We start from the raw sequence: 6,754 nt of genomic DNA, 5'->3' as shown, positions 1-6,754 counted from the left end.
AATCGCGCTTTCGGACATCGACCGAGACAATGAGCGCGATATAGAATCCATCATCGACAGGTCCTCCAGCAAGCGGAATCGCTGACTGATGTTAAATTCGTGCGTCGAAGCAGCGTACCGAGCAGTATAGTCACCGTTTGTTTCCAGCGGGCTGTTCTTTGCCCTCCTTGTTATTCTGTTTTACCCCTTGGCGGTGACGGAAAGAAAGTTCTTAGAATTCTAATCTTAACGATCGTCAGCTCTATCGGAACTATTGATAAGTTTCCCATCGGTTTGAGACCAAGATCCGATGACCATCGAGAGGATTTCCGCTCCCCCTCCCAGGAAAAAATTCCGCGCGCTCTGAGACCCGAATTCGACGCCTCAATTTATTTCAGGTCGAATCGAATAGTCGGTGGGGAAATCACCGACTCCCTTTTTGTCTGCCGAACTCCTTTCTGACAGAACAAGGCGAGTTATCCAGATTCGTCCATACGACTATTCCAAGCGTGGCGCAAGACTTTCCAGAGACTCATTTTCTCTAGGCATTCGACTTCGGACGACAGAAAAATTGTAGCTTTTGACGATGAGTATCGCGGTGTCCAGATGACGACTCGTATAAGCAGGATACGCCAGGAGACTCAAGCTTGTCTGCTAATCAGTTTCGTGGTCCAGTATCCGCCTCCGGGAACAACGAGCACGACGGATAAACCAACAAGTACAGCCGCGCATCTGGAACAGAAGGAGCCGGAGCACACCGCCGAGGATAAAAATGAGGACGGAGAAGACGATGATGACGAAGGAGAGACTTCGAAGAAGGAGAGCGAAAGTCAGTGGAGTCATGCGATTCCCAAGAAGAGGGAATGCGCCCTCTGGAATCGAGAACCATCGATGAAGACGCCGATCAAGTGTATCTCCTGCGCTCAAATACATGTCTTTTGTCGAAAGGACTGTTGTTTTCGCTCTGTTGCCAATAGATCGACGCTTGTCTCGGCCACGTTGAGATAACCCCGTCGGATCCCTCATCATCAGACCATTTGTCGGGCTCCGATGATCCCGAAAATTTCCGAATCTCTGTCCAGCAGGAACCCATATAACAGGATGAGCGGGTTGGGGAAGTAGGGAATTTCTGCGAAAATGCGATCCAGTCAACGGGTACAGGGCAGGGCGCTTTCCCTGCGGGCTGGCATCTGCCGAGCGAGGTGAGCTCGAGTGAGCCAACAGATCCGTGTGATCTTTCTTATGCTCGATACATCTGCTCACCTTTTATCTTCAATTGTCTCTTTCGAATATCTCGCTTAGGTCGGAAGTGTCTTCCCGAACACATACCGAATATTACTTCGGGCGAAAGCGGAATTCGAGGAAACCCAAGATAGGTTTTGAGAGAGTATATTATACAAGAAGGGGCGAATTGCGGGGCTGCCGGTCCACTCCACAGTCCCCCATACATTAACTGGCGCTCGCCGGGAGGAGTTTTGTTTTTTCCGAGAACATGGAATTCTGCCCCCATCTCTGCGGCAGTAGTTTACTTCGGTAGTTCGGCGTCCTCTCGCTCAAAGATGGACCTGGAGGTTGGTCAGATCAATTCAATGCGACGCGACGCTTCAAAGCGGCGCCGTGAAGGCAAATCCGCCAACCCATTCTGCTGGCGCTCTGAGCGCGATTATGGTGCTCATCCTTTTCTTCATGCTCCGTTCCCACGTGTTGCGTGTTAACGGAATCATGCGCGACTCATTCGATAGAAGTCGGCTTTGAAGGTGATTCCGTGTGTCGCGTGAATAGCTCTTGATTCGAACGACCTTCAGGACAGAATTTCACGAAGAACTTCGCGGTAACCCACGCGAAAACCGAAATCCATAAATGCTGGGAAGTATGCTCCGAATGTCAGTGCGATGATGGCTCGCTCGGACATCATGCTGCTGATGTTCTCCGTGGTTGTTTTTTGCGCCGCTGCTCTCGGTAAATACTTCCTCCTATTTGATTCACAGAGCCACTCCTGACCATCCTCGAATGCGTGAGATTGAGACAAATCCCTGCCATCAGATATAAGAGCGAATTGAAGCCTCCGTCTCCATTTCTCTGAATCGTTTGAATATATCTGACGAGAGTTGATTGTATTTGCAGTCGAAGGGCAGCTGAAAACTCCCAGAGGCAAAACCCCAGCTCGAGTATTGAGTGAACGCACTCTACCAACTGGTGAGAAAGAGGTGTGGGTTCCTCCCCCGCTAATCATCTAAAGGAAATCGCCGGGAATGCATACAGAGCCGCGTTTCGTTCGGAAGATCGATCGCCATGGCTTTCGATACGCCGATTAGGCGTTATCCTTAACCCGCACTTAGCGACATCTCTCTCAAGTTCCGGAGTTCCCCTCAGGTTACTGTTGCGGTTGAAGACAGCTTCCTCCATAATGGTCAACGAGTCGCCTACGTTGAAGAGTATTCTTGCGTGAAAACCATCAGGACCAAGTCCGGAAAAATAAAACAACAGAGGTCTCGCTGTCTACCTCTCGTCGCCTTTACGGAAGCCGACGAGGCAAGTTTGGGACGCGCTTGTTTTCGTAGACTTGACGCGATACGGCTACCAGATGCGGCGTCAAGATGACTGAACGAGATCCCTACGGTACTAAACCAGAATTCCCCTCTAATTTGCAGGACCGAGTCAGCTTCGATTCTGAGGGTGCGAATGTTGGCGCAACGCAGAGAGACGAATCCGATGATCACACTTATCGAGCGCTTTATCAAAGAGAAACAAGGCGGACATCAGCCTTGCAAAGGCAGTTGCTGATATTGAGGGAGAGACTCGAAAAGTGCGATTTCGGAGCCTGAGCCTACCTTATCTGGCACGACACACCGCCTCCTTCACAAGAGAGGACGTCCCTTGACTCCTTCGAATCTCCAACTCGCTATCGTTCTGACGCTTCATGAATTATCTATTATCTATTATCTATTATCTATCTATATAAAAATGGAAGTCCACAAAATCGTTGTGTCGTATGGACTCGGTTAATATTGAAAACATACTCTAGATATTTTAAGAGGACCTTCAGTAGTTTCCCTGGTACCCCCCCGGCACACGAGATCGACGATTCCGCTTCTAGATTTTAAACATTCAACGATTTTACGTGATTCTTGCCTACTTCGTTGTTATTGTCGATGGATGACGATGCTCGATGCTGCTCATGAATCACTACGGAGACCTGATCTCGATTCTTCGGCTCCTTCGGAATGGGTAGAAGAGCTCCTCCAGAATGGGCGCCTCATGCGTAACGTTCTAGCAGCGTACCTACTCGGCGCACGAGATCGTGATTTTTCGGTGCTCTCCGTCTCTGAGTTGATTTCAAGCTGCTTCTAATCTATGCCTGATTGAGTTTATCGGAACAGAAGATTGTTTTCAGGCTCCTTTGGAACGGTCCTCTGGAGCCCACTTCTGGGTGGGGAATCATTTTCAGAATAGTTTCCTCAGTGCGGGCTGGTAACGGTTATCAGTTGTCCTCAGAGCAGGGGAAAATCTTTCTCAAGTTATTTCTTCTTCTTCATCTTCCTCTATTCTTGATTAGGAGGTCGACGAGGACAATAATCAAAAACGGGAGGCTAGGAGGAGAATAGGGAAGGAGTGAAGAATGGAAGAAACATACATGGGGAACGAGAGGAATGAGAAATAGTAGGAGATCCGAGAGCAGAGGAAGAACGAGGAAGAAGGACCAAAGTGCTTAAGAAGAGGCACGGGAAAGAAGTACCAACGAGGTAAAGAAGATAAAGAAGAGAAAAATGACAGGGACGGAAAAATAGCAGAAATTCAGGGAGAGGGAGCGGGAACAGGTATCGAGAAGTGATTGGAATGTGTGAGACAGGGGGGGATGAGAACGGGAAAAGAGTAGGCAAACGCTTACGATATCATGAGAAACGGGAGCAGAGGAGGGGATTAAAACGTGGATAGAAAATTGGAGAGATATGGGAAATGAGAAAAGGGTGTAACGGGAGGATGGGGGACATCTGAGAGTAGACGAGTAGCGGGGCAAATACGCGAAGGGACGGGGAAAACAGGGAAAAGTATGAAATGATAGAAACGGACGAAGTGTGCGGGAGTACAGAGTGACTCGGAAAAGAAGCACACGACAGAGGGGAGAGGAGGGTAAGTGGAAAGAAGAGGGACTGAGCAAACAATTGGGAGAATTGAGGAGATCCGGGAGGAGAATAGAAACGAGGAAATGAGAGTGACGGGAGCCAAAACTGAGAGCAGCAGAGGAACGGGAAGAATCGGGGTAGTGGAGAAATGGGAAAAGCCGGGGGAAACAAGGGTAACGAGGAGGAGAAAGAAAATGGGGAAATATCTGATCCAGGCGGAGAGAGGGGAGACACGAAGGTGAGAATAGTGTGGAAGAAGGAGAGATCGAAGTATAAGAGGGGAACGGGAAGACGAGAGGATCGGGGGGTGGCGGATAGACGGTTGAGCGAGGAAAGTAAGGAGGAGAAGGGAGGACACAGGGAAGTGGGGGAAGATGTGAAAAAGTCAAGGGTTAGTGAAGGAAGAGAACCAATTCTGAAGAGCAAACCAGAGGGAGCCTGAAGGGCGACCGGGAGACGAATAGAAGAGGGAATGTGTGGAGCAGCGGGAAAAAACAGAAATCGTGACCGCGAAATTAAGTACGGGTAGAGATCAGAGGTTCTGGAGCAGAGAGAAGAAACTCGGATACTGAGGGACAAGAATCGAGGAAGAGGAAGTTCTATTGAAGCGAAGAGACGAGCTGGGAATGGCCAGATCTTGACAACGCCACTGATTTCTAGATTTTGTTCGTCACGATCTTAGCATAAACATTCATATAGATACAATGTAAGCCGCAGCGCAGCGCGGCCGGGCACGCTTCAATTGAATAAATTTCAATGCAGCTGTGCGCATCGAGCTCTTGGTAGCGCTCGATCGATTTCCTCGCTTTGAACAGCTCCATCAGCTTTCCTCCGATAAACATGACGGCGCTCTACAAGAGAAGAATTTAAGAACTGTTCTGTCTACAGCAAAAAATGATCGTCAGAGCCTCGAATCGAATCCTCCTCCATGGTGAAAACGTCACGGAATTTCACAATCACTTCTGCCCACCCGCGCGACCCCCAGGGGGTTTGCCGTGGGCGAATTTCGGTCTCGATTGCTTTTACTCGCCACACACCCTGTGACCCGAATGAGGAGGCTCGAATCTTCTTGTTGACACAATATCTCGTCTTTTTTCCTCTCAGCATGGTGGCGTGAGCTTCCTCCGCTCCACGCACATGATCCATATCCTGAAGTTAACGTCGAGGAGAGTCGCCTTATGCAAAGATATCCATTCCCCTCCTCCCAGCAATCAGAGAGCTTCAGAATGGGAAATTGGGGTTCCTCTCTATCTGTTGCCTTCCCCGAAGCTTTTTCAGGGGTGTGGGTGGCCACAAACAATGAGATCAGGGAATCGGATTACCGGAGGTGATCGGTGGATTAGAGCAACATTCTTTCGTGGTGAGAACAAGCATATTTGGCGTAGTCGCCGTCGATCCAGTCGGCAAACTTGCCAGGTAGAATGCACCGGAAGAAATATGTCGTGCTCTCATCAATCAAGGCTCGGGGTACGATATACTCTCCTTTACCATGTCTGACGATAAGAACATTCTCGGTTCTGGTGAAGACTTCACTAGTAAGCAGGAACAAGGCTCTTAGCGTCTTAGACTCGGTCTTCGGGGATATGATGACTCCGCCATCGTTCGCCAAGTAGGCGAAGACAAATGTGTACAAAAAACAGAAGGTGCGCAAGACCAACGCAATAGCTGCAAATAGTCGGAACTGGTTTAATTTCGCCCCCCGTCGAATTCCCCGAATCTCGCTGGATTCGCAAAATCAGGCAGAGCCCGCGCCATATCCTCGTATTGTTGTGGGGAATAGTGCTAGTACCGGACGAAATTCGGTGGATGTCGAGACCACTCACCGAAAGACGGAAATTTGTACTTATACGCGGCGACGTTGAAGACTCTTGAACCGCATTGTCGGAATGCGTCGACTGCCTGTTTCTGGGCTCTCATCTTCTCCACTGCATTCAATATGCGCATGGGCTTGCAAACATGGAACTTTCCGGCATAGTAAGATGAGTTCCAATTTACGCGTTTGACTCTTCCTGATCTGTGGTCTAGGGTGACAGAAATGGAATCAGACACGGCAGCGAGCACAATAAGCAGAGCCAGCCGCCGAGGTGGCATTTTACACTATGGCAGCTCATGACCATGGGATCTGGGACGGATGCTGTGCGTTTATCCAACGGGGAAGGCTCTCTTTGATAGGGGACGGTGAACAATTCACAGATCGCCTTATTGGAGGCCCTCGGCCAAGATATTTGTACAGCGGGATGAATCCATTCATCGAAGGACACAACGGTGGCCTTCGGCATAAATTGAGCATTGGGATCACCTGCGATCCTTTCCTCCGCTCAATCTGTCGGCCACCGCGAGAGAAGAGGTCTCCAGTATGAGTCGAGGGCGCCGATCTAGGATCGCGGCTTCAGGGATTTATAGTCTCGTCCCTAGCCTCGATCCTTTTATCTGAAAATCACCTGCACAGAAAGTCTGCCCACGGACCCCATCGCACGGCCCGAGCGAGCTTATCCCTGCCTTGTAGAATGAGCACCCGGACACCACGACCGGAAATCGGAGCCATAAAAAACTCTGGAAGCAGATCCCGACCGGATGCGATGAGCGATGGCTGAGGACAGCGCTAAAGAAAAAATGCACACAGCAGAACGAGGAAACACAGGAACGAGGAG

This window comes from Galendromus occidentalis, unplaced genomic scaffold (genome assembly GCF_000255335.2).
Source record: "Galendromus occidentalis unplaced genomic scaffold, Mocc_1.1 scf7180000077446, whole genome shotgun sequence".
Taxonomy (NCBI): domain Eukaryota; kingdom Metazoa; phylum Arthropoda; class Arachnida; order Mesostigmata; family Phytoseiidae; genus Galendromus; species Galendromus occidentalis.
The sequence above is the reverse complement of the archived record's forward strand: the minus strand, read 5'-3'. Positions refer to the sequence as shown.